The sequence below is a fragment of the Drosophila rhopaloa genome, unplaced genomic scaffold, assembly GCF_018152115.1.
Source record: "Drosophila rhopaloa isolate 14029-0021.01 unplaced genomic scaffold, ASM1815211v1 contig_160, whole genome shotgun sequence".
In the NCBI taxonomy this organism is placed as follows: domain Eukaryota; kingdom Metazoa; phylum Arthropoda; class Insecta; order Diptera; family Drosophilidae; genus Drosophila; species Drosophila rhopaloa.
The window spans coordinates 196,470-207,860 of record NW_025335040.1 but is presented as its reverse complement, the minus strand read 5'-3'; the positions used below and the strand labels follow the sequence as shown (position 1 = coordinate 207,860).

Here is an 11,391-nt window from a genome sequence, read left to right as displayed (position 1 = left end):
AATAAATATTTTAAGGGTCAAAAATGTCTCCATCAATCAAAATTGTAAAAATATTGCAGTAAAGATTAAATTTAAATTAAGTACTTTACCATTATTTTAAATGATTTGGGTAGAAAAAAGTTTTTTATTCAATAGCTCCAAGCTAAGTGAAATAATAGGTCAAGCAAATTGTGAGAAGTGGATTAGGACCCCTGATCTATCTTTAACTGGGACAATTTGACTTCAGTTTCAGTCCAAAATTATTATGTAACGGAAAGAAACTTTGCCACAGTTTTACTAAAAAATACCACACAGCAAGTGCAGTGCCACCAAACCAAATTTACTGAAACGTAACCAAAACACGTTGTATGCATATATTCCTGTAACACCGGTCTCTAGTTGTGACGTTGAGCAGAGCCCAAAAGCTTACCCAACGTTCAGTTTGTTTCAGTTAACCCGCGGAGAAACTTCGAAACAACAAGAGCTTAAGCTTCAATGAAAAGTGAAAAGTCGTAGTGTTTGTTGGTTTATTTTGTTTTATCGGGCTCAGAGTCAATGTGCTAATAAGATTAACTGCTTAACGGTATCGCGTCAGTAGCACTCATTATTGTTTTGAAATTGGACAACGAGTGCATATGCTTATTCTATGTGCGGTCGATTGCTTTGCCTTTTATATTTGGTTATGATTCGCGTTTATTATTACCATATTAAAACGGAATATATAATAATTCGTTTGCATTAGTGAAAGTGTGGTAATAGCTTTGTGTACATCGGAGCTAAGCAGTTGCAGAAAGAGTGTTACAGATCTCGGAGACATGCCAATGCATATGCATATGGGCTTAAAGTGCAGCAAAATATAAAACAAAATTAACTTAACACTGTGAAAAGTTAATCCATAAATTTGAATAAGTCGTTAATCTAAAACCAATCCTACTTCCCCGACTCATAAGAGCTCACATTAAAATTTGTTATGAGCCAGCTGAGATAAGATGTAAGAGATGATTGTGGATTATGAATTTTACGTTTTTTCGAAATTATCAATTTTGTATGTCCATATGGGTAAAAAGGCTGAATTTGAATACCAGATTGATTGTCGTTTTTTTTCTCTTCGCGAAAAACTGATGCGCTTAGAATGGCAATGTTATATGTTTGATTTGGGGAATAAGCATTTGCGAATAATCATAAGATGAGCATACACAGAGAGCAGAAATTAAAAACCAATGCCATATGGTGGGAACGGAAAAACTGATATTAAGTTGAACCGTATCATTTTTAAGATATTTATTAAGTTCACTTAATAAATCTATATTTGCTCCTTTTGAAGACATTATCCTTATCCCATATTGGATGACTATATCCTATAGCTGTCATATATCTGCTATGCTGACCATATGGTTCTATGCAGTTTATGTCAAAACTGTAAAAGCTATCAACATATTCTTATACCCGTTATTCGTAGAGTAGAAGGCCAAATTGTATTTGTTGGGAAGTACGTAACACGAAGCGTTTCTGACCCTATCAAGGAACCTTTCAGGGTCAATAGGCCAATTAAGCCATGTCCGTATGAACGTCGAGATCGGAAGCTACAAAAACTAGAGTTTTGGGATTTAACATGAAGATTCTAAGTTGTTGTCACTCCCACTCTAACGTCCACAAATCACAAAACTCTTTAGAGATTTAGTAGAAGCCAGATATTGGGTGGAAGATGTCAAAGTCGTGTTAATATCTATTGACACATCAAAAGCGAAATCGCACCATTAATTTAGAAGCTGAACAGTGCAAGAAAACTGCTAGCGAAGGCGGGAGTGATGCTCGCTTTTGCGGTGTTTTCGAAATGCGCAATCAGCTGGGGGCTTATTTATTTTCAAAATTGGTTAGCTAAGTAACTGGTATCTTATAGTAGAAACAACAAACATTTGAGGAACACAATTTTTAAATGCATCTAAAACAATATACGTTTATACAAATCATATAAATTTATATATTTATATATTTTTAAAATTGATTAAATTATCGATTCTAAAGTACTAAAACTATTTAAAGAAAATGATTATAATATTAGCTCTGAAGGAAAATAATTTGTTATTAAATTCAAATTCCGTGTGGTTATATTTTATGTCAAATAAATAATTATGTAGATAATTATCAAATAATTTTATGTACTTATAGTCAATTCGGATTCGCAATTATATGTATTGTTTGTTTCCAAAAGTACGTTTATAGTTGTATTCAAAAAATGTGTTCGCAATACTTGTTTTGGAACCTCTTCAAAAAGTTTGTTATGGAACTTATCCATATGGATAAATAGCGAATGGTTTATATGCATTCTAAAGATGTGTTAAGGAATGCTTGTAAGAGAACGCTTCTTGTTTAACCACTTCCTTCATAAAAAGAAGGAGGGAGAGGCATTCTTTGTGCCAAAAGAAACGATAATTAAAATCATCTGTATTTTACTTCAATTCTTAGGAAGAAAAACACGCATTATAAACGCAGCCTAATAAAGTCTTTAAAAACATTTTGAACGAAGACATCAAAAATCAATTGCACTTATGTATAAAACCCCACTTTTTGACTAATTTCACGACCGACAAAAGCGATACGAAAAGTTACAAGCAAATGTGTTGTAAAGAAGGAGAAAACATTCTAAAAAGTAAACACAGAGATGCGGGACATCCCACTTAATTATACCTTTGCAGAGGGTATTATAACTTTGGTCAAAAGTGTGCAACGCAGTGAAGGAGACATCTCCGACCCTATAAAGTATATATATTCTTGATCAGGATCACCTCCTGAGTTGATATAGCCATGTCCGTCTGCTCGTCTGTCTGTTTCTACGCAAACTAGTCTCTCAGTTTTAAAGATATCGAATTGAAACTTTTCACACACCCTTCTTTTCTTTGCACGCAGTATATAAGTCGGAACGGCCGGGATCGGCCGACTTTATCCTATAGCTGCCATACAACTGAATGATCGGAAATGCCATAACTCTGCTGTTTGTTAAGTTAGGAAGTTGGGTCTCTCTATGGGTATTATATTTCATATTCATATTCATAAGGATCGGCCGACTATATCCTATAGCTGCTATATAACTGATTGATCGGAAATGCCATAACTTTGGTGTTTGTAAAGTGAGGAAGTTGGGATTTTCAATGGGTTTAATATTTGGCCAATTAATCCAACCTACCAAATTTCATAAGGAGCGGACGACTATATCTTATAGCTGCCATATAACTGATTGATCGGAAATGCCATAACTTTAGTGTTTGTTAAGTTAGGAAGTTGGGATTTTCTATGGGTTTTATTTTTGCCCAATCAATCCGACATATCAAATTTCATAAGGATCGGGCGACTATATTCTTTAGCTGCCATATACATAACTGAACGATTGGAAATTCCATAACTTTGGTGTTTTTAAAGTTAGGAAGTTTGGATTTTTTATGAGTATTCAGAATGCATCATATGAATAATTTTGGAGAATATAATTTGCAGAATATTCTGCAAGGGTATTTCAACTTCGGCTCCGCCCGAAGTTAGCTTTCCTTTCTTGTTTTTAAAATATGGTTGGTTGGGTCAAACATTTTCTTAAAATAGAAACAAAAATAAAAAATGAAATTAAATAATTAAAAATCTTATGAATTCGCCACTCAACATAATTTTTTTCTGAATACAAGAAATTTTTTTCTAAGAAAAGAAAATATTTTTTAAATTAAAAAAACATTTTCTTAAATTTAAAAATTTTTGCTTATACTAAAATAGACCTAAAATTTAAGTAAAAATAGTACTTGTTTTCAAAAACTTATTTCTTTAAATAGGAACTCTGGTTCGAATCCCACCGACAAACTAATAAAAATATAAGCTTTTGTTTAGATGGATACTTATCAGAATTTTCTTGTAAGAACTAAAATAAATCATAATTATACACTTGTTTTCATCCCTGTGATTATAGTTGTATTCGAAATGGGCAATTCATAAGTCAATACACAACATTCTATTACACTACTTGTCTACTCAACCCCAAAAAAAAAAGAAGGAAGCTTAAATTTGTGTTAAAATTAAACTACAGACAGTATCAAAGTATAAAGAATATATATAAGTTTATACATAACCCTTATACTTTGTAGTTTCATTTATATACCGATGAGTCTGCAAATCAGGCCGTAGTATTATTTTTATGCCACACACAAATAAATTTTCAGTTTAAAATTAATGCTTATGGCTTAAAGAAAACTACAGGCAATTTAAAGAAATTCAGTATTAATTTATAACCAATTAACATGAAACCTATACTCAGTGGAAGTAATTCAATACTAAGGATTATAAGGTCCATACACTGTAGCTTAAAATTTAACCCGGAGTTTTGATTCTTGTCCCTGGTCCGAAACAAAGACCAAATTTAATTGTTTAAGAATAAGGGAAAATGTTCAAGAGCGAGTGCGCTGATTGAAAATTTTTAACTTATTTGGGGGTGATTTCGCCTACGAAATGTAAATAAATACATACATATAAATACAAAATATATGTATCCATTTACATTTCGTGAGGTCACTCCAATAAATTATATACATGTATAGAATAAACCTTCATGTACATTTTAACAAATACGACAATTATTATTAGCTAGCTATGTCTGAATAAAATTATTTTACTATAATTATAAGAACAAATGTTTATATAAAAAAAATGAAATTAAAATTCGTTCATTCGGACATTTTAATGCTATACATAAACTAATTAAACTGTAAAATATATACTACAGCTCTCAGGAATTAGAATAGGTGTTATACCATATAGTACGAAATGTATACTACACGCTGTCATTGGCGTTATTATTGTTGATATACTAAATAGGATGAAAAATAAACTAGGATTATCAGTATGAGTACCTCTTGCAGAGGGTATTATAATTTCAGTCAAAAGTTTGCAACGCAGTGAAGGAGACATTTCCGACCCTATAAAGTATATATATTCTTGATCAGCCTCACCAGAAAAGTCGATCCATTCGTTTCTAAGCAAACTAGACCTTCAGATTTAAAACTATCTGCTTAAAACTTTCCCAGAAGTTGTCTTTCTATTGCAGAACGAGCCGGATCGGACGACTAAATCATATAGCTCCCATAGGAAAATTAAAAAAATACAAATAAAAAAAATTGTATTTTGCTGTTTTTCTATTTATCAAAATATTCCTTTGAGATATAGTAATTATTTATTTGTTTCTAGAAATGTAGGCATAGAAATCGAAATTTAGGTGTTAATAACTGCAATGGTATATAAACATCGGGTTGCTGAAGAAAAACTCATAAGCCTTAAGTATCTCATAATGGACATTCGAAAATGCTTTTATCTGCGTCACAACATTACACATTAAGGGCATTCAATTATGCTTTTAACTGTGTTAAAAACTTTTTTACATGGTCATTAGCTTGTAAAACAAATAGTTTCAAAAATGGCGGTTCAAAAAAAAAATATAACCCATTACTTTATTTAAAAACGAGGACGGAAGCTAACTTCGGCAAGCCGAAGTTTTAATGCCCTTGCAGACTTTTCCGAAATTGCTAACATTGAAAAAGTGACGAAAAGAATAGGGTATATATAAATAAATTAGATTTGCATAGTTTCATGTCTATAGCTTTTATACTGCAAAAACGTCATAAAAAAATAGAAAAAAAGGGATATTTTCGCCGCCTTTAACAATTATTACTACGGAAGCTATAAGATATAGACGTCCGATCGGCAAGCGCTTTTACCCTGATCAAGATATGCGTAAAAAAATAAGACTTGGAAAAATGTATGTCAATAGCTTATACACTGCGCGAAATATTCTGAAAAACATCAAATTTGGACCGATTTCACCGTATTGTTCCTATGGGAGCTATAGGATATCGACGTCTTTGTATATATATTTTTAGAAATTTGGTTTTAACTTGTTAGCTGTCATCGTCTTCTGATTATTTACATTAATTTTACTTAACGAGTATCCATTATAAATAATATAGACTGAATTGTTGAAGATTCATTTGGTCATTGCCAGTTGATTAATAGAAATTCAATCTTCAGAAATTTTAGCAATGTATCAAACCTTAACCCATATAAATGAAAAAAAAATAACAACTCTCAATATTATACTGGACGAAAAGAAGAAAGTGACGGACAATTCAACACCTAAATGATAACTTTTAGATATAGTTATCAGATTAAGATAAGCCTCAAGAAATTTACCTAGAGCGGCCGGTGAAATATACGAATATATGTATGCTAATTTTAAATTAGCTCTCACTTTTGGTGCCCTTAATGCACAACAAAAAGAAAAGGTTGAAATACATGGGATTTCAAAAATAAAATGTTCACAGTTTTTTATTCTTTTTTTTTTTGCGAAAAAAAAACAATTTTAATAACAATTTTTATACCCTTGCAGAGGGTATTATAATTTCAGTCAAAACTTTGCAACGCAGTGAAGAAGACATTTCCGACCCTATAAAGTATATATGTATATTCTTGATCAGCGTCACCAGGAGAGTCGATCTAGCCATGTCCGTCTGTCCGTCCGTCCGTTTCCCTCAGTTTTAAAGCTATCTGCTTGAAACTTTCCCAAAAGTTGTCTTTCTGTTGCAGGTAGTATATAAGTCGGAACGAGCCGGATGTGGCGACTATATCATATAGCCATATAACTGAACGATCGGAAAAGCCATAACTTTGGTGTTTTTAAAGTTAGGAAGTTGGGATTTTCTATGGGTTTTATTTTTGGCTAATCAATCCGACCTACCGAATTTCATAAGGCCGACTATATCTTATAGCTGCCATATAACTGAACGATTGGAAATGACATAACTTTGGTGTTTTTAAAGTTAGGAAGTTGGGACTTTTTATGAGTATTAAGAATGCATCATATGAATATTCTGCAAGGGTATATTAACTTCGGCTCCGCCCGAAGTTAGCTTTCCTTTCTTGTTTTTGTTGTTCTTTGAGAGGAACAATCGGAAAAACAATTCAAAAAAATGATAACTTTGTTGTTTTTAATTTTTTTTGCTGTTTTTTGAGATTTGGTAATATTTAAATCTTATGGAATTACGGTTTTAATTAAATTAAAATCGGACAACAATATCAAATAGCTGCCATAGAAACGATGGCAAAATGCAGCGCAAAATCCAAATTGCTTAATTGTTTTTAGTAATATAGGCATAGAAATCGAAATGTAGTCGATTTGTAATATCTGCAAGGGTATATAAACTTCGGCTTGCCGAAGTTTTCTTCCTTTCTTGCTTATAATAATTTCCATTTTAATATCGTAAAATTAAAATTGATATTAGATTGGCTTTAGAAAAAATATCTTTTCACGAGTCCTACGACACTCAAACAGTCTTTTTGATCGAAGACAGCAGTTCCGCCTAAAGTTGTTACAAATCTACTACATTTCGATTTCTATGCCTATATTACTAAAAACAAGTTAAGTTAAGTTATAATTTTTAAAATTTATTTTTCCGATTGTTCCTATGAGAGCTGATATAGTCGCCTGATCCGGCTCCTTCCGGCTTATATACTCCTGCAATAAACTTTTGGGAAAGTTTCAAGCAGATAGCTTAAAACTGAGGGACTAGTTTGCGTAGAAACGGACGGACGGACGGATGGACAGGCGGACATGGCTAGATCGACTCTTCTGGTGATGCTGATCAAGAATATATATACTTTATAGGGTCGGAAATGTCTTCTTCACGGCGTTGCAAACTTTTGACTGAAATTATAATACCCTCTGCAAGGGTATAAAAACAGTCGTTCGATCTGATAGGTTTTCAAACTTGATTTGCGTTTACATAAAAACTAGGATTTCCAAAAGGTACAGTAATAATAACCAATAATTCTTAAATTGTTTTAGAGAGTAAACCCTTCACGTCACAAGTCAATAGATATTTTATATTTTCGTTTGAGCACCTAAACACACGTTTAGGCACACACATATAAAATACAAAATTTAAAAGCAATAGTTAATTCGCTTAAAAATCGGTACATTTTTAAAGAATTTTTATTGGCGTACGGATAGACTCAGATCAATTTTGGTTTTTATTTTTTAATTTTTTTTCGATTTTTAATGGCAGTTGAAAGTCAAAAACCTCAATTTTCGCAAAAAAAAAAATAAAATATTTGTTTTTGTAATGCAAAATTTCAAAACGATTCGTACAGTAAATTTTGCAGCATCGTGTACACCGACTATAAAAATGACAACTTTTTAGGAGAGCTTGTCAAATTTTCGGAAATATAATATAAAACACGCTAACTTACATACTTACATAACTGCCCATAACTTCTGAAGTTTTTCTCGGATCAACCTAAAATGTTAACACAATATTCTTAAAAGGTTTTGCATTCAGTAAACAAAATACAAGCAAAAAAATTAAATACTATACCCCCTTTAGAAAAGGAACCTTAAACACAAAACAGCGAAATAAAAACCTACAAATCAAGCCGAGGTTTTTACACACTTGCTGCTGTTTCTAGGTCGATTTGTCGTTACATTTTATGATCGTTCCAATGGCAGATATATATTTTTTATAAAAGTTAGACCGAACGTTTGAAGTTGTTGAAAATGACTATATCTCGGAGTGAATGTGCATATGTTAAGAAACAACAAAGTTTATAATTTAATTTCCCGTTTTTCTTATTATTTCTATGAGAGCTATACGTCCTATCCGTAGGTAGTTTATTCTTCTATATTTTTTGGATTACAAATTTTGAATGGTTAAACATTTTTGAGATAGTCAAATTAACTACTTAACCTTGTCTTCAACCTACCCTAAGTCTAAGTTCAATTCTTGCATAATTTTCAAGTCGCTTAGTCCAATCTTTTACGGCTGGCATGATGACCCTAGAAGGTTTATTTCTACGTATTTGCTTAAGCATTTTTCGTTTAAAATATTGTATAAGTAGTTGAGCTTAAATCATTATGGTACTGCGCACGTAGGTTAGGTAATAAAACAAAAAAGTTTTTAAAGGTAAAGTAAAAATGTATCGTAGTTCGGCGTTTTGTTTTGACAATGAGGTTTCCGGCATAACTAAGTATGAATAGCTCGCTCGGTAAACACAAATCATTGGGATGCAGTTAACACATGATAAAGATTAATTGTCAGGCTTAAAAATCAGTAAAATATTTTTACATCAACGCAAACGTCATGTTCACCAATTAACTATTTATAGCTTGATTTAAGCTTTTAAGAAGGGTTTCATAATCAAACAAGACTCTCATATATGTAAAGATTTTTTGAAAGAAAGCTATTGTGTACAAGCTAAAGCCAATAACGGAACTTAAAATACTTGTTAATTAATTTTGTGAGCATACTTTACTCTGTGTAAAAAAATAAGTGTTATAAAACAAATGTTGTGAGTGTATAAGCACGTGAGAAAATGTTCGTTGAGCTGCGACTTCCATGTCTCTTTCACACTAAAGACCAGCTTTCTCCAAGGGTCTTTCATTTTGAGCCAGGCCACTACTCTGATCCAGTCCAGCTTACGGCTCGTTACGCAGTTGACACATCTTTTACATTTGTATTTTAGAGACAGGTGGGGATTTTTAAACTTTTCGGGGGGCACTGGCAAAAGCTTTCGCTCGTTTTGGGGAAACTTTGGTCGAAATATTTTGATTATGCCATTTTTGGCAAGTTGTGCTGTCGACCGGTACACATAGCTAAATAAAGCAGGCCTCGATCAAACCTGTGCGTGTATGTATGGATTAAATACATGTATACATTATATTCATTTATGCATATGTACATATGTATGTACATATTTATGCATCGTTGCATTTTTGATAAAGTTGGGTCTTTCATTTTCTGGTCACAGCTCGCACTTTCGTTTTCCTTTTGAGCGCATTCAACCTGATACTATAGTATACCAATCGATTATAGCAAAACATGTAATAGTTATTTTATCCCCACCTAGCATTGACCGCTAGAAATAACGTGAGTGCTTAAGGCTAATCCCGAAATTAAAATGATTGATAATGAAAAAATGTTTGTCAATCTCAAATGAGAAAGCCGCTTTATCGTAACCCTAATAAAAATTTTTATTGACTTTCTTCATGTATGTAATTAAAAACTGAAGTTTTGTTTTTACGATTCTCTTTGATACGCATTCTGCATCTTGTATGCAATTTTTGTTTCCGCAGGCACTCATAAATACATAAAAAACAAGAAAGGAAAGCTAACTTCGGGCGGAGCTTAAGTTGATATACCCTTGCAGAATATTATGTACATTATATTCTCCAAAATTATTCATATGATGCATTCTTAATACTCAACAAAAATCCCAACTTCCTAACTTTAAAAACACCAAAGTTATGGCATTTCCAATCGTTCAGTTATATGGCAGCTATATGATATAGTCGGCCGATCCTTATGAAATTTGATAGGTCGGATTGATTGTCCAAAAATAAAACCCATAGAAAATGCCAATTTCCTAACTTAACAAACATCAAAGTTTTGGCATTTCCGATCAAACAGATATATTTTGCTATAGGATATAGTCGGCCTATCCTTAAGAAATTTGGTAGGTCGGATTGATTGGCCAAAAATAAAACCCATAGAAAATCCCAACTTCCTAACTTAACAATCATCAAAGTTATGGCATTTCCGATCAATCAGTTATTTGGCAGCTATAGGATATAGTCGGCCGATCCCGGCCGTTCCGACATATATACTGCGTGCAAAGGAAAGAAGGGTGTGTGCAAAGTTTAAGTTCGATATCTTTAAAACTGAGAGACTAGTTTGCATAGAAACAGACAGACGGACAGACGGACATGGCTATATCAACTCAGGAGGTGATCCTGATCAAGAATATATATACTTTATAGGGTCGGAGATGTCTCCTTCACTGCGTTGCACACTTTTGACCAAAATTATGCAGAGGGTATTATAATATATATACATAATATACTTGTATATATACATTTCAAATTTTAGGGTTATATCAGTTCAAGAACAAATTGAACTCATTTATCGTGAACGAGTATCGCTTCTCCTCAAAATAAGAACTCGTTATCCAGTTCTTAATAGAAAACATTCAATTGAGAGCTAGCAAACTAAAAATTAGTAAAAAACAAGAAAGGAAAGCTAACTTCGGGCGGAGCCGAAGTTGAAATACCCTTGCAGAATATTCTGCAAATTATATTCTCCAAAATCATTCATATAATGCCTTCTTAATTCTCATAAAAAATCCCAACTTCCTAACTTTAAAAACACCAAAGTTATGGCATTTCCAATCGCTCAGTTATATGGCAGCTATAGAATATAGTCGGCCGATCCTTATGAAATTTGATATGTCGGATTGATTAGGCAAAAATAAAACCCATAGAAAATCCCAACTTCCTAACTTAACAAACACCAAAGTTATGGCATTTCCGATCAATCAGTTATATGGCAGCTATAAGAT

At 32.6% G+C, this 11,391-nt stretch overlaps 1 protein-coding gene across 1 annotated transcript in view; it reads left to right on the top strand.

Moving 5' to 3' along the window:
* Nucleotides 1–400: 400 nt before the first annotated feature.
* Nucleotides 401–11,391, top strand: part of LOC108052918 (UDP-glycosyltransferase UGT5) — a 55,993-nt gene continuing 45,002 nt past the window's right edge. The window contains exon 1 of the mRNA XM_044457495.1: nucleotides 401–970. The gene's annotated coding sequence lies outside the window, so the exon portion shown is untranslated. The remainder of the gene's footprint in view (nucleotides 971–11,391) is intronic.